General features: G+C 36.8%; 1 non-coding gene and 1 pseudogene across 1 annotated transcript; both read left to right on the top strand.

Moving 5' to 3' along the window:
- LOC125921567 (non-histone chromosomal protein HMG-14-like) overlaps positions 1 to 27,020 on the top strand; it is a 184,147-nt pseudogene that overhangs the window by 152,986 nt on the left and 4,141 nt on the right.
- LOC125922179 (U6 spliceosomal RNA) lies at positions 18,887 to 18,990 on the top strand. Its single transcript, XR_007457616.1, has one exon. It is a non-coding gene; the product is annotated as a U6 spliceosomal RNA (small nuclear RNA).

A 27,020-nucleotide genomic window follows, 5' to 3' on the forward strand; every position in this document is an offset into this window, starting at 1 on the left:
TCTTACAGGCCTTGCTCCTACCAGGCTGAAATGATAAATATATCAGACACCGCATGCTCTTCTCAGAGTCAGTCTTCTCGGCCCACCTTCAACTCCAGTGTTTTCAGGGCACCACCTTTGAGAAAGTGTAACACGATAAACTACTTTCAGCTCTACCTGAATTTCTCACATCTGTTCTTGGGCTTCTCTGATTCAGCAGCAAGTGCTCACACAAATGCATGGGAGTCAATCCCCAAAGAGTCACTGCAAATCAGTGTTCCCTCTTCCATCCCTTGGGTGAGCATTCTGGGAGACAGCTCCTCAGAAGCTCTCAGGCTGATGAGCCCCTGCTGCCCGCTTGTACTGTACCCTGCATTGGCTTGTCTTCCTTTCCTAGTTCCCTCATCCCAGTCTCCTCTCCTACTTCCTAAAGTGACTTCTCAACATAAACCACCTCCATGCAAACCATGGTCTCAGCCTCTGCTTTCCTACGGGAACCAGGCTAGGACAGCGAGGTTTCACTAAAGTCACCAAGTCCAATGATGCACATAGCTGAGAATCCATACACTGCCGCAAAAGTTCGCCTCTTCCCCCAAAAGCTTTCATTAATATATTATTCTATTCACAACGTATCCAATAAAAACCTAAATTTTCTGCCTGTAGTTAAAGGTCCTTGATATCTGCACCTTCGCCCCAGCCCCTTCCACTCTCAATATCCAAGCTTATTTTCACCTTTTTGCTCAGCTAGAACCTCCTTCTAAATATATTCCCACCACTAGTCAAGCATATCCTGACTTGACCTACTCTTTAATGGCTTTCATAGCCTATACTACCAAGTTTAAAACAATGGTATTGTCTCAAGATCTTATTAATTATTTGGTTTTTTTTTAACTCTCTCCAATTATATTTTAGCAACGTGAGGGTAGAGACACTAGTAATATTCTGCTTTTGCACTTCACAGCACTGAGCAAAATGTCCTTAAAAAATATACACTGTTGATTGATTCACCTTCCAGAATACTTGACAGGATACTAAAAGCTATTCCAGTATCAATTGGCCAAGAAAGATAGCCTAGGTTTTCCCCAAGGTAAGACTCATCACTCTGCTTTTGCAAAAGATCAAGGATATGACCAAGTCTGATAGAAATTAGAATGCACACATGCATGTATACAGGCAAAAATAACTACTAAGTTTCTGCTTCAGGTTAAAATGTCCTTATTTTTTCACAAGAAGTTTTTAATAAGTGTCAGTAACTCAAATTGTTAGGGAGATACAACTTTTTAACCTTCTCGGGGAGTTTAGAATACAAAGAAAACTGTGTCTGTAGGGAATCACTACCCATGGGTCACACTCAGACCCCAGTAATGGTGCTGTTACTGAACCCCCCTTCTTCTAAGCTAGAACCTAGTAGTCTATCATGTAGTTTGGGGGATGACAACTTCTAATGTGCTAAAAGTTCCTGACAGGTTCAGATAACAAGGCCAAGATGGGTTTGCTTATTGCCTTAAGTCAAGCCCTTACTACTCATTTTCTGGATTAGTATGTAAAACTGCCTGGGGAATGCCCACTGGATAAAATCATCTCCTTATTATGACCGCCAAGGTCCTTCATGGTTTGTTCTCTGTATACTCCTTCAATCATATCCTTCACATGCTTGTACCACTCCAGAACCTAGTCATTCAGGGATGCCTGGATGGCTCAGCAGGTTAAGCATCTGACCGGCTCGGGTCATGAACTTGAGGTTCATGAATTTGAGCCCTGCATGGAGCTCTGTGCTGACAGCTGCTGGAGACAGCTGACAGAGCCTGGAGCCTTCTTTGGATTCTGTGTCTCCCTCTATCTCTGCCTCCCGCACCACTCATGCTCTATCTCTCTCTCTCTCTCTCAAAAATAAATAAACATTTAAGAAAATAAATTCTAGTCATTCAGAATTAATTGCAGTTTTCTTTTAATTGTACCTTTTATATTCTACCTCCTCATTATGAAAAGCACCATCTTTCTTCATCTTCACTTAATTAAATCATTCTTGGTGTTCAATGCTCAAATAAGTCACTCTTCCCTCTAGAGACAAACCTCTGATAACTCTACCCTAATTTAACAATTTATTGATATGTGCCTATTATTATAATTTTTATATCACACTAAATTGTATTTAGCTGTTTTTCTGTAGTTAAGTTCCATTAGCCTACAAGTTTCCTAAGGGTTTGGACTAGTTCATATGTATATTGGTTTCCTCAACATATAATAAGCCCTCAATTTTTAAAGAATAAATAAACTGATATTAAAAGATATTGAAATAAGAGCTAGTATGTCATTCCTGTGAAAAAGAAAAGTATAAAGCCAAAGTTCTTAATTATAAAGAGAAATTTGGGGGAGAAACGGAACTAAAATGAAGTGAAAAAAATACAGAGCAACAATGTGGGACTTAGGTGGTCATGTGAATCCATGACTGGTGTTACCCATGTTGGGCTGTCCAGGCTGTCCCATGGAGGGACAAAAAAGCTCAGACAAGAGATTAAGATAAAGAGCTCTATACGTATAGCTTGCTATATATGATTTATAGAACGGAAATTCCTTACACTGGTGAGTAAGCTCCTCTTATATACTAATTGACTCAATGATGACTAAACTTGGGTATTTGAACCACACTGACAGCTACTGATTTGGATCCAGCATTTACTTGCTGTATATGCTTAACATTTCTGAACCTGTTTCCTCACCTATAATGTGGGTGACTTGCATATGTGGGTTGTAGTGAGGGTTAAAATGATGCATGCAAAGTCTGTAATGCAGATCTTAATAGTGCATTTATTTAATAAATGGCAGCTGCGTTAGAGTTCTCCAGAGAAACAGAACCAATAGGATCTATATATACACTACCAGCTGGAGACCCAGAAAAGCCGGTGGTGTAATCTGAACGCCTGAGAACCAGGAGCACCAAGGGCAGGAGATCATTTTCCAGCTCAAGCAGTCAGTCAGAGAGAGAATTCAACCTTTCTTTGCCTTTTTGCTCTCTTCAGGCCCTCAATGGATTATAGGATCCCCACCCACATTGGGGAGGGCCAGTTCACTACTCTAATTCTAATCTTTTCCCAAAACACCCTGTCAAACACACCCCAAAACAATGTTTAACCAGCTATCTGGTCATCCCTTGGCTCAGTCAAGCTGACACATAAAATTAACCACCACAATCAGCAGCAGTCACAGTGGTGGTTATTGCTTTCATTTTAGTAGTAACAATAATAATGTTATCTAAAGAAAAAAAATCCTTGATTCTTTAGGTGTCTGTAGCAGAACCAGCTGGAGGTAAAGGGAAGAGAGAACTCTTCCACTGAGGTGAGTTCACTATGTATTTTCATCCTAGGATCTGGGTCACTTTCTTCTTTCCCAAGTGTGCTGTTTTCAATGGTCTGGGCTAGCACAAGCATACCAAATTGTTGTATTATAGATGAAGACGGAGAGGCTCTGGCTACTTTGAGTTCCTCGTTACCATACGACTGAGGAGATGTTTGAGCAATCCCCCTCATTAAGAGCATTCCAGCAAGTGAGCATCTTTTCACTCCTCCATTTTGGAATGACTTTAAGACCACCAGAGAAGAAGAAAGAATAAGGAAGTCACAGTAGATGGGACATAGGACTACTTTTCATTGCTCTTCCACCATGTTTTACATTCTCTCTCAGCCAGCCTGCCTGCCAGCAGCCCTGGATACCTCTAAATCCCTGAAGCTGGACAAGTATATTTTCTAAATTTTCTGAAAAGCAAATTATTTTTTAACAGTATTTCCATCTCTCCTTCCAAGCAGAACGTACTACTAAGAAACCACCCTCCCTCCTGCTGACTGCCATCCCTCGCTCATCTCAGGATAAATAGACCACTCTCGCGTTGATAACCACTCCATTTATGTTGGGATTGCTAAATTAAAGGAACACACTTGAAGTTTGTGGGGATCCAATTAGCTTTTACTAACAAACATGATATTATTTTCGAGTTTGATGTGCTACAGGAGTTTATACACAAAGTAAATATCATTGCTTTGCCAGGATCTTTCTTGCAACTCTCCTTTAATCCAAGTTTGAGGCAAAATGTAATGATGAGACACAAGCCTACTGAACATTCAAATACTTGTCTGATGGTAAAACTCATTAAAAGCCACAGGGCTCTTATGATGAACCTGTTCTTTACACTTGACAACAAGACAATATGTGCATGACCTTCTCAAAGAACCAGTTGGAAATATACCTTACCAAAAAGCAGGGTCAGACTAAGAATTAGCCCACAGAGTGCACACAAAAATCACTGGCTTTCTGGGAGAGCCAAGAAACAACAAACCAACTGCCTACAGTAGCATCTATTTAATGATAAAAAGAAAACACTGCATTTCTGTGGTAATCCATCCTTACAGCTTTCCCAGCTACCTAATCCTAAACTAACATCTAGCAAATTCCAGAAATATAGAAGAAATAAATTTCATCTTTAATCTATGTAGGATACTCCTTCCATGTTACTATGTTGCTTTAGTAAACAGTAGAAATATTTAAAAATAGATATAAAAAGGTATCTTCCCAGGGATGCATTTGAATGTAGTATGTGTATTCACATAGAGAGAGCACTTTATGGAAATACACTCACTGCTGTACAAATTAAAGCCCAAAATAGGACAACATATTATCAAAGACCTATACTTATTACTGTATATAATTCATAACGTAGCAGCTTTCAAGAAAATTACAGGTTTACATAAAAAGCTAACCCACAGTCTTTGGTTGAGATTATTCCTTTGAAGCTGCATGTTCCTAAACCTAGGAATTTGGAGTTTTATAATACTCTACCTGTAAAATCAGGTACTGTTGCTGATGCTATTGCCCAACTAGAATCTTGAATGGTCTTTTTACCCAAAACTCCATTTATGCCAATGCATGTATATAGCAACACATTTTTTTCCTTCTTTAATTATAATCATGATTGTATTTTTTCTCATCAGGACTTGGAGACATTTATAGATGTACATATTGTCCCATTGTCTTGGTCAAATAGGTTGAAGCAGATTTTTCACTTTACACCCAGAGAAATGAAAGTAAAAGGATTTTCTGAAGGTTGGTACTAATGGCCTTAGTATGACTACATCACGGGTTTTATTATCCACAAGCTGAATACTTATCATTTCACTATCTGTTCCTCTCTCTGTAATTTAAATATCCAATCAGAAACAATTTTTTTCATACACACAATACCTATATGTGTAATATCTATGGTTCTTAACATATGGTTAACCATGGTTCTAAAACATATCCCCAAATTACAATGAGGTTTTCTGATGCGTATCTACTAGCGTTTTTCCTAACCTCTTTATAGCACTCACTACTTGTATTTGTCACATTTTTTCAAGACATAGCAGTTCAGTTTGAGAGGCTCGCTGAGATATCTTCAATGTGGACGAGCCATCGGAAGAGGATGCTTAGAAAAACAGGAAATTCTCCTTCTAAATACAAGGTACAGAAATATACACAGTCACACATTGGCGAAGGTAGCATACTGTTGCTATTGAAATGAGGTATGGTCTTTGGATTACATTGAAAGGAAGGCTTTTTAGATTGTACAGCTAGCTAGCAGATGGCAGTTGGAAGTGCTCAGTGTGGTTTGCAGATGAAAAGTTCACCGTGCCTTTACCTAATTTTTTCTCCCCATTCTTTGATAACCTTTTGAATGGAATGTTGAAAATAGCAGCCTTCAGAAGTGCGTGGACACATAGCAGGCTTGACTTTTCCTAATGACCTTTCAGTGCAAAGCAAAAGGTCGACAGTTAGTGTCACTCACACTGAGGCTGACGAAGAATGTGACGACACATAAATGACAAAACCTTAGTGGTGGAGGTCACTTTTGAATTGATTTTCCTGACATTAATTCTTGTGATAACCCAGGCAACTAGTCGTAAAGTTGCGGTTCTCTCTTCAAAGTCCATCGTATTATAGGTACTTGTCAAAGACACAGGTCACTGCTTGCTTACTCAGTTACATGGATAGTCTATAGAAATTAACCTCCACATGTTGCTCATTCTTTCATATTTTGTCACATTTTATTTAAACTAAGTGGAGTTTCAAGCTACGTCTCTAGAACTTTAGGTCTTTGATCTCTGTCAGTGTACCAGGTGCGTTAATGCCCTGGGTATGTTCACAGGGTCTTCTTGGTTCCTGTGCTTTTTCAGGGGGTGCCGTGGTACCGTGGAATATGGATGGACCCTCAGATGACCAGTGCCCACTCTGACATTCACCATTTTTAAAATTAGAATTGCTTGGGAATTTGCTCTTAAACTCTGGGGCTTCCTAAAAGTTTATATAGGAGTCTAGTAGACAAGGGTTCTGTCACCCAAACTGTTGGAGTCTCAAGTTTTCTAATTTATAACTTTGGGATTTGTATAAATGATCCAAAATTGTGGTTGCACTGCACTGTATGTCTAGCATGTTTGTCTTCTTTCATCTTCAGCTGAATTAGAACAACTCAAACATTCAGCAGCTGCCGGATATTCACATTGGATTGAACACTCTGCTCTTCACCACTCTTTCAAATTTGGCAAACATGTTTTTAAGGTACTTCAGACAATCCAAGGCATGCTTACCAGCGTTTTCCAATCAGAGTAACTTCCTTTATTATGCTCCATAGAAAAAAGAACTATCCCATAAGTTCATGTTCAAAAAAAAAAAAAAAGCATACCACCTTAGGCTAGAAGAAACCTCCAACTGTCACATATTTCATCTGTGTTACTCACTGACTGTTCAAATCAGCTGTGCCCCCGCCAAGAGGTCTGCTAGACTCGCACTGTCCAATAAGGAGTCACTAGCCACGTATGGATGTTTACATTTAAATTAATGAAAATAAAGTAAAATAAATATCCAGTTCTTGATTTGTACTGGCCACATTTCAAGTGCTCCTAAGCTGATACATGTGGCTAGTGGCTTCCATATTGGACAGTAGAAGCATAGAGTATTTCCATTATCATGGAAAATTCTACTAAACTTTAGTAAAGTGCCAGTGCAAACTAAACTTTAACACTATCATTACAGTAAACTCACCACCTCCAAGAGAAGCTATGATATTTTTAGAACATTACCTTTTTAGGAATTTTTTCCATATATGGGATCAAACTTCTACCCATTTGTCCTAGCTCCATTCCCTAAAATAAGCCTGCAAATCACATGCTCTTCCACATGGGATTCTTTCACATATTTCAAGAAAGTCGTCACGAACCTCCTCTACTGTTTTGTATCCTCCCACATGTCTATCTCCTGTACTTCAGGTTCATGATAAAATTTGATGACTTGCCCTAAAAAATTCTGAAGTGTGAGTTTTATTCTGAGTCACAACTTTGCAAACCTAGGTGACAGCTATATAGATGCATAAACATTTAACATTAGAAGGAATAATTATGTATCCTCCAAATCCTCCACTCCCATCCTGATTGCCAGGCATAAAATGGCCAATCAATACATATCAGCTGAATTAATAAACGAACACATGTAATCAGAACATGTTACTCAATGCTTGCTTTTCATGTGTAATCCTCTCCATGTAGTAAATTAGAAACTCTCCTGATTATAGAATAATATGCATTATAGATAACCTTGAATATATACAAGAAAAAAGAACCAAGATGCTACTTAGACATAACTTCTGTTAATCTTTCTGTTGTCTAGTCTTTCTAAACAAAGTTGCAGTATACATATATTCATATTTTGTATATTTTCACCTCACATATCATGTGCATTGTTCCATGTCACTCAGGAAACTTCTAATGCCTTTTATTTCTTTATTAGCTACATTATATTAGATTATTTTATATTACGTCAATTTGGATTATTTAAAATTTACTTTTTGCACTGAACTGTGTCCCCTCCAAATTCATAGTCAAAAGCCTACCCCCCAGTACCTCAGAATGTGACTGTATTTGAAAATAGAACCTTTAAAAAGGTAACTAAGTTAAAATGGGATCCTTGGTGTGGGCCCTAATTCAATATGACTTGTGTCCTTTTTTTAAGATGGTTTTTTTTAATGTTTATTTTATTATTTTTGAGAAAGAGAGACAGTGCAAGTGGGGGAGAGGCAGAGAGAGAGAGAGAGAGAGAGAGAGAGAGAGAGCTGAAGCAGGCTCTTTGCTGACAACAGAGAGCCACATGAGGGGCTGGAACTCACAAACTATAAGATGGTGAGATCATGACCTGATGAAGTCAGGAGCTTAACCCACAGAGCCACCCAGATGCCCCATATGACTTGTGCTCTTATAAGAAGTGGAGATTAGGACACAGACCACATGGACTGAAGGATGACCATTGAGGACACAGTGAGAAGGCAGCAATCTGCATATCTGCAAGTCAACGGGACAGACCTCAGAGAAAACCACACATGCTGACATCTTGATTTTGGACTAGCTTCCAGAAGTTTCAGACAATTTTGTTTTTCAGGCACCCAATCTGATCATTTCTTAGGGCAACATTAGTAAACTAATACACTTTATTTCCAGTTTTTCATTGTAGAAATAAATTTATTTCAAAAAAATTGCGTACATCTCTAATTTTTCACACAAACTTTTTACAAAAAATTGTTTTTGAAAATTCACGAAAAAACCTTTAATATACATTTTCAAATTATCTCATTAAAAATTACGCTTGCAAACACGCAGGATTTTCCCAATTCAAGAAGCAAAGACAAAATTTATATTACTCTATGTGTTTAATTTTGCATTTTTTAAAAATTCCAGTGAAGTATAACATTTCTTTCAAACAGTTATTGGCCACTGTTTTCTGTGGCAATGTGATGTGCAAACTTTAGTCTTAATGCTCACGTAAATACATGTTGATTAATTTTGTGTGTATTTGAACATATACACTTATATATGATATATATTTTCTGCCCTTGCTTTGGCACCCAATGTTATTTTGATATTGATTTGCATGATACAGTTAGTTCATTTTCATTATTTTATACTATTATTCTGTATGACTACATCTCAATTATTCATCATTTTTCTTATTGATGGATTTTTAGGGTTTTTATTTTTAATTTTTTTGTTATCAACATAATTGCTGTAAGCATGCTTATCTCTTTACACTGTGAGCAAAATTTTACTATGGGGCATGTCGATAAGTGAGATTACTGGATTTACTAGTTAGAAGGGTCAGCATAACACAACAGTTAAGAAGATGAACTCTGAAACTGGACTGCCTGAACTCAATGCTGGGTGTACCAGTTAGATGGTTTGATCTTGGTCAAGGTACCCAACCTCTCTGTGTCAGTTCCTTCATATATAAAGTGATTAAGATTGCAGTACATACCTCACAACTTTACAGATAGTATTTGTACAGTTAGGAAAATAGCTGGAACATAGTAAACACTCCACAATCTTTATTATATCTCCAACAGTAGGAGACAATAAATTATTTCCCTAAGTGGTCATATGAATTGATACTTTCACGGTGGTGCATATGAGTTCATGCACAATATTGTTGGACTTTTGTCCAAGATAATTAATTGGAAATAGTGGTAGTTTTCACTGTTGCTGTCATATAGCACTTGACTGTATCATTATATCTCAGTTTCATGATTCTCCTCTCGAAGGAATTTTAGATTGTTCTCAATCTAATCTCACTATCATAAACCTCACTGCTGTGAACATTCCTGTGTGTGACTCCTGGTTCCCATGGGAAAAAGTTTCCCCCCTGGTATATGCAAAATATAGGTATCTCATAAGAATATATCTGAAATTTGAGAGTAAATCTATTACAGAGACCTAGATAATGTATCTATATACAAGATTTAGCCTCTAATATCCAATTCCAGAAGACTTCTAGAATTCCTCTCCCTACCACAAATTGGTCTCGATAGACACAGTATTCCCAAGACGTAAAAACTAATTAGTTTTCTCTCCTGAGAAGGGATTCAGTTGTGGCTGAATCCTGGAAAGGAATGAAGGCTTTGAGAGAAGAACTTCAGAAATGGAGTAATAAGTGCCACAGCATGCCCATAAAATGTATATATCATGGATGGATAAATATGTTCAATAGCCTCAGGGTTGCAGAGCTGCATTAGCCCTCCACCAGCCATAGTTGCTGATCGATCCTTTGACGGACAGCAGCACCAAAGCACCACAGAATAAAGCAAAGATTCTAAGGTTATTTCAGAAGGTGCGGGTAAGGTACGTGCAGCATCTGAGACTGAGAAAGAAAAAAATGATATTGTTGTCTGCCTTCCCTCCCTGCTGGGATGACACCAATCATCCTCAATTTCTTGCCCTTTTATTTAGTCACTTCTTTAGTATTCATCTCTAATAATATGTAACCACAACCTGTCATTACAATCAAAGGACAAAATCAAACATAAAAATGTGAATAGAGGCTACATAAAAAAAAGAGTCCATTTGCTCATCACGGGAACCCCTGGCAGCTGCCTTAGTTCACATTCGGCTCCATTATCTCATTTGCTTTTCCTCAGCCAAGGATTCTCACCCTTTCTTCTGCAGTGACCACAGGCATTGGCCCTTTCCACCTTGGCACCTACAAGGTGGGAAAAGAACGGCCACGGGTGCAAATGACCTTTTAAATAATTACTAACTCTAAAAAAAAATGGCGAGAATCTTCCACAGGATTAGAGACTACAGTATGTCTTGCAACTTAATTCAGACCTAGGCAGAAATAAATCCAGAATAAAAACGTCAATTTTTACAAATACTGGAAATGTAATACAAAGTTAGTCCTCGTTTACAAAGTGCTTGAGCTCAATGCTGTCAAATTTCCCATAGTTATAATGCTAGAAGTTTTTTTAAGGGATAAAACCCACTTAGTTCATGTTAACATGGCCTAAAGCAACATCGAAAAGTGAAATGAGCACCAGAATGGAAGTCAGGAGGCATGGCTGATCTTTTATAGGCTGTGTTACTTTAGACCAGTCACTAAATTGTCTGATTTTATATTCTCACTTTGGTAATAATAAGCATGTAACTCCATAATTATTTTCACTCAATAACCTGAATTGTTGCCTCCTTGATCCTTGCAGGAGGGCAAATGGGCAGAAGTCTAGAATGCTCCCGTCCAGATTAACCAGAGCTAGTTTGATCTATTTCATATATTGGATTAGATGATCACTAAGGTGCTTTTCATCGCCTCTAAATCACTTTAGAAAACAGCTATTATCCTCAAACCTGGCTGCAAATTGGAATCTTCTTGGGAACTAGAACAATCCCAGTGCCCAGAACACACCCTCAGAGATTGTGACTTAATTGGCCATGCTGAGGCCATGCCAGGAGTATTTAAAAGCTCCCCAGGGAATTCTTTGCAACTAGGGTCAAGAAACCCTGCTCCCAGGGTTTATGCATACATGACTGGCTTGGGACTCCTCCTGATTTGTCCTTTTACATTAGTCCACATGCCAAACACCCAAAATTATTCAGTCGGCAAGAAATGAGGCAGCAGACTTGAAAGAAATTGAATAAATATTTCCTCTATTTTTTAATCTCTCTGGCTAGACTTTTCATGGACATAGATTGTTATAAAGTGAGCCTTAGCAGCAGAAGCTGGTGTATCCCTAGGCCACTGAGATGGTGAACAAGGGACTATCTGTCTGGGAAAAGCTAGACTAGGATGAATAGATTCAATGAACTTCAGTGCACTTGGTGGAAATTTGGTAAAGCTTTCAGAAAACCTGCAGGCTTCCTAAATCAATATCCCAGGACAGGTTTCAGCAATAACCATGCCAATCTTTCCTACCATGTGTGGGTGAAGCAGCAAGAATCCATGTATTAGTGGCAGTTCCGTTCTCATTCAATATACACCTGGTCTGTCCCTGGTTCAACAGCTGTGGCCACTCAGCTGATTCCTGTTGGCTCTTTTCAGCTCCAGACTTTGTGACCTCAAAAAAAATCTGTCTTCTGTAGATACATAGCAACCTGTTCATTAGCTCTACTAACATTCTTTCCAAGACGTGGGATCAATCTCCATTTCATGTATTACAGAGATGCTGTTTGCAAAATTTGCATCAGAAAGCTGAGTTAATTCCATTTCTATTGCCAAAAATGCAAAAATTTATTAATCCATTTTAGGCAAAAGTGAAGAAACAACAAAAATTTCTTTGTAATATGAATGTACCTATTATTACAATAAGCTTGATTAAAAGAAAAGCTGGCTTTTCATTACACTGTGAAAGCATACTCATAAGTGATAAGTGCGAATAATAATTTATTATTATTAATACGTATTACCATATATTAATTATCCATAACCTTATGTATATAATCTGAAAAATGGCTTTATAAAAGTAGATAGATGATAGCTAGAGATTGATAGATATTCATAAATGGGGTGAAAATCGCAGATAATATCATTAAAATTGAATAGTCTGGCAATGGCAAAAAACAGAATTATATCAGACACCAGTGCAAAAAACCTTGCTTTAAATCAGAAGCTACTTTCGGGCAATGATTGGGCCTTGTTAGAGATTGGTACATACAACGTCAATTTTTTTACTTAACATCTAAATGCTCACATTTTAGGGTAAATTGTCGAGGGGGAGGAAAAGGTGGTGTCTCCTCTTTATTTGAGAATATAAGTGGAGGAAAAAAAGCATGAAATAATAATAATAAATTAAACAAATAAAAAGCATAATAATAATAATGGCTATTACTTAAAATCACTATGTATTAATAGATAGATGTTTCACATACCTGACCTCATTGACTCATGGAAGATGTATATTACCATCCCTGTGTTACAGGTGAAGAAACTGTCTCTTACATGTGAAATAACTAGCCCAACGGCATAGGAGTCCTAAATGACAGAGATAAGCTCGAACCCCGCACTGTTTTTACTCTATGTAGGTGTTAACATACATAATTATTAGAATGCATTCCAATTGATACACAAACCTAGGAAATGTTCTCCACAAATGGCACTGGTATTCACCCAGCTAGACACATGGAAGCCATCCTGGCCTCACACCCATGTCTAATTAGGCCATCAATTCCAACCATTTCCCCTTCTAAATAGCTCTCATATCCATCTCTTAATTTCTATCTCACTTACATGCATAAGTTCAAGCCTTAAGCAATTCTCACCTAGATTATTCTCATCATTCTTTCATCCATTCTTTTCCTTCCTATGTGAAAGATCTATCTAAAAGGCTAGTTTAGCAGTGCCTGGGTGGATCAGTCGGTTGAGCATCTGACTTCAGCTCAGGTCATGATCTCACAGCTTGTGAGTTCGAGCCCCACATTGGGCTCTGTGCTGACAGCTCAGAGCCTGGAGCCTGCTTCAGATTCTGTGTCTCCCTCTCTCTCTGCCCTTCCCCCACTCACACTTTGTTTCTCTTTCTCAAAATAAATAGACATTAAAAATAAAATAATAAAATAAAAGACTAGTTTGATCAGTTACATTCCTGTGATTCTACAGGATATATAGTATATACTATAATCCAGCAACTCCACTTCTATGGATAATAACCAACAGAAATGCATTCCTGTATTCACCAAAAGACATATACTCAACATGCGTAACATCTCTATACAAATAAGCTAAAAATTAGAGACTACCTAAACGTCTACCTTTAGGATGGATGAAAAGATTGTGGCATATGAACACAATGAAATATTATACAGCAATGTGAAAAAGCAAACTAAAGTATATAGCAATAAGATGCTTGTATGTATAAGCGTTCAATCAGAATTCAAAAACGTGTGAAACTCTTCGAAGTCAACTGTGGTTACTCATGGGAATTTGGGATAGGATCTGGGAGAGGGGGGTGGCAATGTTCCATGTCTCTACCTAGGTCCTGATTACATGTAAGTGTTCATATGAATTTCTACAAAGACAATTAACATGCATAAATGTTTACTTTTCACTGTATGTGTTATATGTCAGTAAAAAATAAAAAGAACAAAAGAACAAAAATGATTTGATCATTCTCCATTGCCTTTCATCTTTTACTTCTCTCCTATATTTGTCTGTGTTAGTCAATTAATCTATTTCCCCAGAGAAATAGAATCAATAAAATGTATAGAGAAAAAGAGTTCAAAGAATTGGCTCATGCAGTTATGGAGCCTTGGAAAGTCCAAAATCTGCAGGGTAGGCCGGCAGGCTAGAGACTAGGAAGGAGTTGCCATTTGAGTCCAAAGATGGTTTGTGTTAGAATTCTCTTTTCTTCAAGGGAGGTCACTCTTTTTTTAATTAAGGCCTTCAACTGATTGGATGAGGCCCACCCATGTTACGGAGAGTACCCTGCTTTACTTATAGTGTAGTGTGCTGATTTAAACGTTAATCTCATCTAAAAAGTACTTCCACAGAAACATCTAGAATAATGTCTGGCCAAAAATCTGGGTACTGTGGCCTAGTCAAATTGACACATGAAATTAACTATCACAGTACCTACTCTCTTCTAAGCCATATTGAATTACTTGGAGATCCTCAAATATACCCATCTCTGTAATATCTTTCTATTAGCACATTTCTCCCCCCTAGGAATTTCTCCCGAAGCCTTTGCTTTATCACTTTCTTATTCCCCTTTTCTGCTTCATTGATTTCCACTCATTCTTCAAGTCATAGTTCAGGTATTACTTCCCCTGGAAAGTCTTTCCGACCCTCTACTTTTTGTTTTGTCTTACTCTGCCATAAAGCTTACCACCACAGGCAATATTCTATCCATTGTTCTAGTTCTCTCTTTCTCCCTCTAAATCATTGAGTTTTGTAGAGGCCAAGACAGCACATACATCCCTAATTAAAATCAGAAGCACCTAGGGAGAGTTAGTTTGGGTCCAGCATGCTATGCAGACACAGACGACTACATCTGATTAAACTAAGTGAATGAATATATAAATAGGATTTGTACCTGCTATCACAGATTTTGTACACTGTTATTGCTATACAGAGTTTTGGCCTCACCACCACCCCATACGTGGTCTTTCCATTTTTAGCTCACAATATAGCAAATGTCTAAGGCTAACCTCATACAATACTAAAACCATCACTTGATTCAGTCATCAGTGAAATCAAATACACATATCCTGATCACTTGTTTTTAAGATGATCATATTGTTACTCAAAATAACTGATTACACCATTGAAGTTTCAATATAAATTTCCAATTACTCCAGCACATGTAATCCTATTAAATTGGGAGGTAATTAGCATAAATTCATATCATTGGAGTTTTTATATCCAAGATGGAATTATGTCACAGACTTGGAATGATCACTCGCTCAAGTTTTTTCCCCAAACAGTGGTAATTACTGGTTTGTACCCCATTCATTCCTCACAATTTCTGAGCAAATTAAGCTGCTTTAGGTCTTCCTGTCCCTCTCCCAGCACCTCATTAAGGATATCTTTGTTTTTGTATTTAATATAAAACGTAGTCCATAGGCTTTAATGAGGAATTTGTTCAAAAAGTCAAAAGGTCAAATTTAATAGCGATGTTGCTTTTATAAATTGTCACTTCATGCAAATTATGCTCTGCTCTAAAAATGCCCAAATTGAAGAAAATATTCATTTGATTGCTGAATAAAATCTAATATTTCACTACTTAAAAATGCAGCTTATTACCAGCTTTTAAATCCATTTCTTTTTATAAATTAACTTAAACTTTCCAAAGTCCAAGAAGGTGTTTACCAAAAGCAATTCTGTGCTCAAACACCCTTCGTGAATGCTACATGCCACAGTACATCAAATCGATCAGATACACAACACATATTTTTTCTTAAATTTTTTGAAAAGTGCTGCTTTAAGGAAATCTGTTCAACCTAGTATTTTCTAAACCTATCCTGACCACAGAATTATGTAATTTTTAGCCCAAATAGACTATTGTATTCATTTATTTACTTTAAAATTTTATCATTACTAGTTAGCACTAATTTTCACTAATTTTTATTAATTGTTATAATGGCTTTCTCTGTGAAGAGCACTTATCTAGAATGGAAAATACAGAGAAGGATAAGCCATGAATACTAAACACAGGTGCAATAGAGAGAGAGAGAGAGAGAGAGAGAGAAGATGCATGATAATATTATAAACTCAAACAGACTTGCATTTAAACTTCAGATCTGCTACTTAAGAATTTTGCAAACTTGGACAACAATATTTAAATAATTTTTATATAAATGTCTTCCTCTGTAAAATGAGGATAATAATGTGTACTTCATATTATTATTGTAGGGATTAAATATTGAGTATAATATATTTAATACAGTATATGGTACATAGTAAGTGCTCAATAAATGGCACCGATCATGATAGTCCAAAAATGGAGGAGGAGAGGCAAAGAAGCAAAAGGATAACATGAGAGATTTTGTTAAAGGTCAAATTAATTATATAGTTACTCTGATCAACTGTGGAAAAGATCAACAAAGATGGATGAAATAAATTAACCAGAAGAACCAATTTACAAGTTAGGTAGAGATTTGTGGTTTATATTCACATTCTACCATATATACATACATATATATATATTCCTATTTTATTTTATTTTAATTTATTATTTTATTTTATTTTAGAGAGAATGCATGCAAGTGGGGGGAGAAGAGAAGAGGGAGAAAGAGAGAGAGAGAGAGAGAGAGAGAGAGAGAGAGAGAATCTTAAGCAGACTCCCCACTCAGGGAAAAGCCCCATGGGGGGCTCAATCACCTGACCCTGGGATCATCAGGTCATCCTGAGCTGAAATCAAGAGTCAGATGCTCAACCAACTGAGGCACCCAGGCACCCCTATCTTCTCCTATTTGAATGCAGTGTTGATGCTAACAATTTTCATTATTATATTTTTTCTTTTATTATCATTATGTAAATTGTTACATGATATGAGACTTAAAACAAGCAGGTAGGGCAACTCTATTTCTGTTTTATAGAAGAAGCTGCAGACAAGAAAATAGCCAGTCAGAAACAGAGAATCTCCTAGTTCATGACTAGGGCTCATCTCTTAGACTTCACTAATTTCAGAATCTAATTCTAGCCCCACAACACAGATCCCTTACCTTAACCTTAGTCTCCTATCTAGGGACAAAATAACATGGCTTTCAAACTATTTGATGACAGGATTTTTTTAAGGCATCACATCTAATTAACTTTGTAAAGAGTAAATATCTGTAAAGGTCAGAATTTTTTTCTATAAAGAGCTAGATAGTAATATTTTAAGCTTTGCAGGCCATCTGGTTTCTGTCACAAATACTGAACTCTGCCATTGTAGCAAAAGAGCACACACACAGCACCACCACCATCACCACCACAAGCTGTTATTAATATGATCTTGAGCTTAAAAAAGAATGGTTTAATTGCACAATGTCTTTATTTCTTCTGAGGAATATGTTGCTGGCATGCTGTTTTGTTTTTTTTTAAGTTAATGAGTATTTACTACCTCTATGACTACATTTATTATCTTCCCTTATTTTAGTTTCAGGGATGTGATTTTTTTTTTTATATTAGTCCTTCCTGGGATTTGGTAAACTTGTTAAATTATGGGTTTTCTTTCATTAGTTTTGGAAAATTCTTGACCATTCTTTCTTCAAAAATTGCTTCTTTCCATTTTCTTGTCTCTTTTCCATCTAGCATTCTACTTAAACATGTGTTGGACCTTTTCACATATTCCATAGTCTCTTACCTTTTATTTTGTATTTTCTTCCTTTTAGTCTCTCTTTAATTTTGAAGTTTTCTCTGGTCCTGAATTTCTGTTCCTTACTACTCTCCTCTTTTGTATCAAGTGTGTAGTTACATCACTTTTTAAATCAGTGCCTAATAATAATTATAAACTGATAATTTGTGGATCTGTTTATGTTGTCTGTTTTTCTTTATTGGTTTTCAGTCTATCTGGTCTTCCTTCCTGAAATGCATGGCTGTTTTGAATAAAGGATAGAAGGAGAAGAGAGAAAATGGAAAGAATAACAGTAGAGATTCGGGGGATTTTTATCTTCTTTCAAAGGGAATCTAATTTTGTTCTGGAAGGCACACTGAGTATGATCTGAAACTATGGAAAATATAGATTAAGACTCAGGGATACGTTAACCAAACAAAAAATAAGCCACATTAATTCCATACTAACTCCTTAGCCATCACTAGATGAGGCTGCTTTGGGAGAGTCGAATATTCAGAGCTTGCAGTTTCCCCACACATGAGACAAATGAATTCCCTCAGGAAGACCAAAATCTTAGGCAGAAAGTCGCATATATTTTCAACATGAGTGTATTGGGGTAATTGGTGTGACACCAAAGGTGTATGCTATGACTTCCCTCCAAGACCTTGGGTCCTCAAGTTCTTTCTGACTTGGAACTACTTCCTTCATGGGCCTTCAAAAACTTACTGTTTTCTTATGTCTTATAATATCTATTTCACATATTCATTCCAGCTTTAATCATTTTCTTGGTAGGAAAGAAAAATAGCAGCCAGAATAGCTAGAAGTAGGGGCGCCTGGGTGGCTCAGTTGGTTAAGTGACCAACCTCGGCTCAGGTCATGATCTCATGGTTTGTGAGTTCGAGCCCCGCATCGGGCTCTGTGCTGGCAGCTCAGAGCCTGGAACCTGCGTCTGATTCTGTGTCTCCCTCTCTCTCTGCCCCTCCCCCACTCGTGCTCTGTCTCTGTCTCAGAAATAAACATAAAATTAAAAAAAAAAAGAATAGCTAGAAGTAGAAGCCAGCTGCTCCTTTTGTTTTTAATTTAAATTTTTTTTTAATATTTATGTATTTTTGAGAGCGAGAGAGAGAGAGCAAGTGGGGGAAGGGACAGAGAGAGAGTGGGACATAGAATCCAAAGCAGGCTGCAAGGTTTGAGCTGTCAACACAGAGCCCTATGCAGGGCTTGAACTCACGAGCTGGGAGAGATCGTGAGGCGAGTCAAAGTCAGATGCTTAACCAACTGAGCCACCCAGGCACCCCTTGTTTTTAACTTAAAATATAAACAGTGCTTGCATCCTCAGCATAAATACTAAAATTGGAATGATACAAAGATTAGCATGGCCTCTGAACAAGGATCACATGCAAATTCATGAAGCCTTCCCTATTTTTAAAATAAATAAACAAGCTTTTGTGATATAAACAGTGAGAGGCACCTGGGTGGCTCCATTGGTTAATCTTCGGATTTTTTAATTTGACTCAGGTCATGATCTCAAGGTCGTGAGATCAAGCTTGGGCCCTTGGGCTCTGTGCTAGGCATGGAGCCCTCTTGGGATTCTCTTTCTCTCTCTCTCTCTCTCTCTCTCTTTCTGCCCCTTTCCTCTGCTCATGCTATCTGTCTCTGTGTCTCTTTAATAAAGGAAGGAAGGAAGGAAGGAAGGAAGGAAGGAAGGAAGGAAGGGTAATGTAAACAGTCACACAGAAGCTTCAGAATACTGAGAGATGAGTCCATGGTGCCTTCTATAAAGTAATCCTGCAGAAGATGAGGTTTGAGGCTCAACAAAAATGAAAAAGTGGAGAAAATTCCCAAATATTTTCAAACCAAATAGCACATCTCTACGTAACACATGGGTTAGAGAAGGAATCAAAAGGAAAATTAGGAAGTGTTTTGAGTTGAATGAGAATGAAAATGAATTGAAATTTGTGAAATTCAGTTAAAGCATTGCTTAGAGGGAAAATCATAGGGCCAGATGATTATGTTAGAAGAGAAGAAAGATTTCATATCCACCTATAAAATTAGAAAATTAAAACATAAAAAGAGGAACCATCAGAGGGTAAATTAATGAAAAAGAAAGCAGAAAAACAATAGAGAATACCAATAAAACAAACAAAAAAACTGATTTTATGAGATCAGTAAAATTGATAAATATCCAGACTGATTGAAGAGGAAAAATTTAAAGAAATACATATTATAAAAATTAGGAATAAGAGAGGTGATATCACTAAAGATTTTACATATATTGAAAAGAAAATCAGGAGATTTCACACACAACTTATGATCATAAATTTAGCAAATTATAAGAAATGGAAAAGTTCTTTGAAATACACAAATCAAAAAATAAACCAAGTACCCTCCTGGTTACTAAGTACATTTATTTTACAGCAAAAAAAAAAAAATTGTCCACAAAGAAAACTCTAGGCTCAGATGATCTTATTAATGAATTCTACTAAAGAGTTAAGAAGGAAACAGTAGAAATTCTACCATGAGAACATTCACTGATACCAAAACCACACAATGACATTGAGAAGAAGGAAAATTATAAGACCAATATTTTTCATGTGTATAAATATTTAAATTATTTTTTAAATTTAGTAAATCATATCCTGCCATATATGTCATATCCAAGTGAGGTTTATCCTGAGAATGGAAACTTGTTTTAACATTTAAAAATCAATCAATAAAATTCATCATATTTACAAAATAAAAGAAAAACCACATGATCTTCTCATGAAATGCAGATAAAGCATTTGACAAAATCCAATATCCATTCCTGATAAAAACTCTCAGCACAAAAGGAATACAAGGGACCCTCCCCAATTTATTATGAATATTTACAAAAAAACATAAAGCCAATACCATGCTTACTCATGAAATATTGAATACTTTCCCCCTAGGATGATGAAAAATAAAAGAATATTTTTCTTTTACCAGCCCTATTCACTCTCTCCTAGCCAGTGCAATAAGTCAAAGAGAAAAAGACAAACAGACAGATAGACAGACAGACATAGATAAATGGCATCCAGTTGGAAAAGAAAAAAATAAAATTATCTTTATTCACAGACAACATGATTGTCTATGTATACAATTCTATGGAATTTACAAAAACACTACTAGAACAAATAAGTGAGTTTATCAAGTTTGCAGAATAAAATTTTATTATACAAAATTTAATTATTTTTCTATATTAGTAAAAATCAGAAATTTCAGTTATAAAATATTATTTACAATAGCATCAAAAATCTATAAAATACTTAAGGATAAATCTAACAAAATAAGTTTAAGATCTGTACACTTAAAACTATATTCTTATTGCTGAAATTAAAGAAGATCTTTATTTATAAAAAAAATTTTAATGTTTATTCATTTTTGAGAGACAGAGAAAGACAGAGCTTGAGTGGTGAAGGGGCAGAGAGAGGGAGACACAGAATCTGAAACAGGCTTCAGGCTCTGAGCTGTCAGCACAGAGCCCGTCGCGGGGCTCAAACTCACAAACTGTTAGATCCTGACCTGAGCCAAAGTCGGCCGCTCAACCGACTGAGCCACACAGGCACCCCTGAAATTAAAAATCTTTAAAATAAAGAAAGAGACCTATACCATGTTATGTGTCAGAAAACTCAGTATTTTTATAACCAATTTTTGATAAATTGGTCTACAGATGCAACACAGTGCCATTCCAAACCCCAACAGCATTTTCTAAGAAATTGACAAGCTACTTTTAAAATTCATGTGGCAATGTAAAAGGCTAAGAAGAATTAAAACAACTTTGAAAGAATTTTCTGGTTTTAAGCCTTCAAATTATATAATTAAATTTTATTCTTCAAGTTATATAATTGGCATAAAAATAGGCAAATAAATCAGTGGAACAAAATTAATCCTGAAATAGTCACGCGCCTAAATGGAAAACTGATTTTTGACCAAGGGCAAGATCAAGTCAATGGAAAACGAACAGCCTTTCAACAAACAGTGCTTGAACAATTGGACATGCTTATGCTAAAATGAAAACAAACAAACAAAACAAGAGAAAACCAAAAAGCAACAGAAAAAACTTGAATCTACACTTTATATAAAAAATAAAAATAAATCTACATGTAGAATTTAAAACTATAAAACTTCTGAAAGAAAACACAGAAGAAAATTTTTATGAACTTGGAATAGGTTCACAGTTCTTCGAAATGACATCAAAAGTATCACTGATAGGGGGCGCCTGGGTGGCTTAGTCGATTAAGCGTCTGACTTCCGCTAAGGTCATGATCTTCCAGTTTGTGAGTTCAAGCCTCGCGGCAGGCTCTGTGCTGACAGCTCAGAGCCTGGAGCCTGTTTCGGGTTCTCTGTCTCTGATCCTCCCCTGCTCATGTTCTGTCTCTCTCTGTCTCTCTGTCTCTCAATAATGAATAAATATTAAAAAAAAATTTTTTGAGTATCATTGATAGAAGGCAGTAATACATAAATTAGATTTTATCAAAATAAAAACTTGTTTTCTGCAAGGCACAGTTAACGGAATGAAAATGTAAGCCACAGACTGGGAGACAATTTTTGCAAGTCATATATTTGCTAAAAGACTTGTGTCCAAAATATATTTGTAAAAGCTCCAAACTTAATAATAGGAAAACAAATGGCTCAATAAAAAATGAACCAAAGACGTGAACAGACACTTCGCCAGAGAAAATATGTAGATAGCAAAAAGCACATGAAGAGATGCTCATTTTTTTTCTTTTTCTCACCTTAATTTGTCATTAAGGAAAAAGGCAAATTAAAACCACAGTGATACACCACTGTACACTTATTAGAATGACTAAAATTTAAAAAACTGATGATACCAAGTACTGGCAAGAACGTAGAGGAACTGGAGGTACTACATGTTATTAGCAGGGCTATGAAATGGTTTAACGACTTTGAAAAACAGTTTGACAGTTTCTTAAAAAATTAGACATACATTTAGCATATGATTTTGCCATTCCATTCCCAGATATTTATCCAAGAAAAATAAAGGAATATCCATACAAAGACTTAAAAATGAATACTCATGACATTCATGTATCTGTATTTATACTTGTAATACTTACGCATGTATAATTTACAAAAACTAGAAACAACTCAAATATCTGTCACAGGTGAATAGATAAAGTGTTGAGTGTTGGTACTATGAAATACTAATCAGTGATAAAAAGAATGAACTGTTTATGTATGCAATAACATAGATGAATCTCAAAATAGTTATACCGAGTGACAAACAATTCTAAAATATGCAAACAGCAAATTGGTTGTTGCCTGAAGGGAGAGAGCTAGAAGAACAGAAGGGAAGATTACAAAAGGGCATGAGGGAACTTTTGCATGGATATGTTGACTACCTTGATTGTACTACTGATTTCATGGCTGTCTTCATATGTCTAAACTTATAAAATTGAATGTTTTAAATGTGTGGAGTTGGTTTTGTATCTATTATTCCTCAATAAAACTACTTCTTGAGTGGATTAACCAATGTGGTATGTATATTATACATACAAACACACACACACACACACACACACACACACACAGTGGAACATTATTCAGCCTTGAAATGGAAGGATATTCTGACACATGCTACAACATGGATAAATCTTGAGGACATTATGCTAAGAAAAATTAGCCAGTCGCAAAAAGTCAAATCCTGTATAAATTTACTTACATACAGTATTTAAAGTAGTCCAATTCATAGAAACAGAAAGTAGAATGGTGGTTGCTAGGGCTGAGGGGAGGGGAGAATGGGGAGTTATTGTTTAATGGGTGGAGTTCAAGTTTAATAACATGAAGAAGCGCTGGAGATTGGTTGCACAACAATGTGAATATATCTAACACTCCTGAACTATACACTTAGAACTGGTTAAGATAATAAATGCTATGTAATGTGGTATTTTGTACCAGTTTCTAAAAGCTGCCTTAAAAAAGTTCAGGAAGTTCAAGGTATCCATTCACTCCTCCTCGCGTCCAGATGTGAGGTTCTGCCTGCCACACTCAGCATGGTTCTGTAGAGACCACTTATGGAGGCATGATGGGCAGTAACCTCATTTGAGCCTATTACAGTGGGATAGACTTTTTCTAGTCTTTAGTATAAACATTAACAAATGAAGGAAGAAGAACTTCGGTGCAAAGAAAACTTTTGCAAAAATATTGCTAGGATGACTTATATTTTGTAAAAAGCCCCATGCAATCACTTTGTCACATTGATTCATTCTATCTTTCCCAACACAGAGAAAACGTTTTTGATAGTTGCATAGTGAAAGTCAAGAAAGGGTTCTTTGGACTCAAAAAGGGGGCTTTTCCCAAGATCGAACCAAGAGCCAAAGTGTATCAACTGGACCTTAAATACCAATATTTGAGAAGGGAGAGGATATTGTAGCTGTGGAAACACAGTGGTCAAATCAGTTTTAAAATAAGAATAGTGAAAAATTCAATATTTTTTTGCAAATATTTACATTATCAGTTTTCCAACTTTTCAGATATCTGTTGAAATGTCATCTCCTCAGGCAGGACTCATGATGTAACACTGCATGATGTTAACCCTCAACCCTCTTACTCTATTGCCTTACGCAACTTCATTTGTTTTTTCCTTGGAGTATTGTCAGTACCTGACATTACATTATGCAATAATTGAGTGTTTATTTGTTTACTTTCTTTCCCATAATAATATCCATGAGTGCAGAGACATTGTCCAAATATCTCATTCACACTATGTCCTTAGAGCCTAAAACAATGCCTGGCACATAGAACAGACTGAAAAAAAAAAATTGTTGCATGAATGGAGTACCAACAAGCCATTGGATTTGCGTATATCTCTTGTTGTCACAGGGCTGAGAGGGGCTTAGGAGCCAATCAGTGAGCTAGATCCTATCCTACCATTTCTCACCCCAAACGCAGACACTGTCTAACATGATCATTTGGAGTTAAGCCCATACTTCATTTTTGTTCTTTTTTATGTGTTCTATATCCCAGGCAGGTGAAAAGGTCCCTTAAAACTCACATCCTAGAAAGATTCCCCATTATAGGCTCTCTGGATATTCTTGTAAATAAAAAGAAAATCAGTGAAAAATAATTAAATTTGCATCTCTGGACCAGCAGCCTTGTTTTATTTTCTATCATAAATGTGGCTCCTGGAAAAAAAAATTCATTAGGATTTATGCAGGTCACTACCAAGAAATTTCACACTGAATAAAATTCTTAGATAAAATAAAAAGTCTTCATATAAGCAAGGAGCTGACAAGGCTCTATAAACCTTGGTGTATAGACCCAGACACAGTATCTGCTGGGTAGATTTGATGAATCACTGCACAAAAAGGTACCCTCTCCTTAGCTTACCTGTGTCCCATCCCTGTGATCCCTCCTCCACTCTGGACAAGCAGGGGTAATTGTCTCAGCCCAAGACTTCCAAGTAGACCTGAAGGTGAAGAACTTATATGGGTCCCATTAGCATGAGTCTGATGGGGATATCTTGGTCCCATATAATTTAATAATGTGGTAACCTCATAAGAGGGAAGTCCTAGAACAAGCTCTCATAACTCAGCTGAGAATAAAGCAATTAGAAGTAATATGTGCTTATATCATTTCACAGCCACACCTCAAAATGCTACTAACCTGTAATTAACCACAGCTCACCATGCTCAATCATCTCCTCATATTACAGGTGCCAGAAGTTTATAATTCCTTAAGAGATGGCAAAAAAAGGAGGACTGATAAGAATCAATTTGTGCTGCAAAGTTAATCTCCTTTTGCAGGTATCACAGGATGCAGGAGGTAGAAGAACTGTAATTAATGAGATGTTAGATCCTGGTCCAATCAAAATGAATAAAGGGAGGTTCTGGAGGTTAAATGATTTTCCCACATTCTGGAAGAAGACAGAGCTAGAATATAGCTGTGTCCCCCAGGGCCCCATTTCAGTACTTTTTCTACAAGTACCAATAACATTCTGGATTTGTGGTGTTTAAACATTTTTATCTTTTGCAGAAGAACCCCTTCTTCAACCAAATTCCAACTGAAAGTGTGATGTTAGCAACAGAGAAGTGAGTAGGTGACCTGGTGAGACAATGGGGGAACTACTTTGCTTTCCCTATCCACAGTTGAAGATTGGAAGGAACGTCTAAGAAGGGATTGTGAAGTCTTGAAATATGTCTTTAGCGCTCACAATGCCACTGTTCTATTTCCCTTTTCTCTCTTTGGGAGTCTGGCCTGTCCCTGTTCTCATGACGTTAGCCCCTCTGCATGCTCACCCTCTCTTTCATTTGCAGCTGAAGGTAGTCAGTATTACTTTGAATTGAAATTATTCACACTAATACTTATCCAATTGCAGTTCAATTTTCTTTGTAAGGCTTTACTTTCTCTTTATTTGTGAGATATAGTCTCCTCTCCCAGTGAACATTTCAAACAATTGGGTTGGATAATTATTTTGGCAAGAGACGTCTGGTCTGGGGGGTGCAGTAGAGCGGTCTAACTAGCTTCAGCTATTGTAGGCATGCATCCCAGGTAGCAATCAAGAGACACTACATAATATTTTTTCAGCTCTCCGTGCCTGTGTTGTAAATCTCACTCTGCTAGTTACTTCCTATGCAACCTTAAGTAAATTGCTTAACTTCTCATAGTATCAATTCTCTAGTCTGCCAATTAGGCTTAAGAATTCTCCCTCAGGGGCACCTGGCTGGCTTAGTCAGTAGAGTATATGACTCCTGATCTCAGGGTCATGAGTTCACCTCCCACGCTGGGTACAGTGTTTACTAAAACTAAAATAAAATTACATGCAAAAGAAGAAGAAGAAGAAGAAGAAGAAGAAGAAGAAGAAGAACAAGAAGAGGAACAACAAGAACAAGAACAAGAACAAGAACAAGAAATCTATTTTGGAAGACTGTTAAGAAACATTAAAGATCATAAGGAGTGTGGTTTATCTTGCAATTGTGAGGGCAGCAAACAAACATTGATTCCATTCTCAACTCCCTTCTCCCTTTTGGAAGAGGTTGATTGAGGTGAAATGGACTGTGACTTCTGATGATCTATTCCCAGTAACTGGTGGGAGGGAACAGACCACCAGCTTTTGCAACTGGAATCTATTCTTCCCAAACAAAAGCTCACCCACCCTTTCCAGGCCCTTCCCAGTCTTTGCTCCTGCTCCCCTTTGCCTTCTAGAGCACAGACTGGTTCATTCATTCAATAAATGCATGGCTCTAGTCTTGCTTATGCATGTGTGTGCACACACACACCCACACACACACATGCACAAATAAAACACAGGTTCATCACCCCAAGAAATCTACATTTCAGTTGAGATTTTATATATATACATATATGAGCTATACACTTTTCCTTTAACCACACCTATGTAAGGGTTTCACAGGGGATCAGGGGGGTCGTTGATTAGTAGGAGGTCACAGTAAAACAGTAGAATTATAGCAATAAT

The sequence above is a fragment of the Panthera uncia genome, chromosome C2, assembly GCF_023721935.1.
Source record: "Panthera uncia isolate 11264 chromosome C2, Puncia_PCG_1.0, whole genome shotgun sequence".
In the NCBI taxonomy this organism is placed as follows: domain Eukaryota; kingdom Metazoa; phylum Chordata; class Mammalia; order Carnivora; family Felidae; genus Panthera; species Panthera uncia.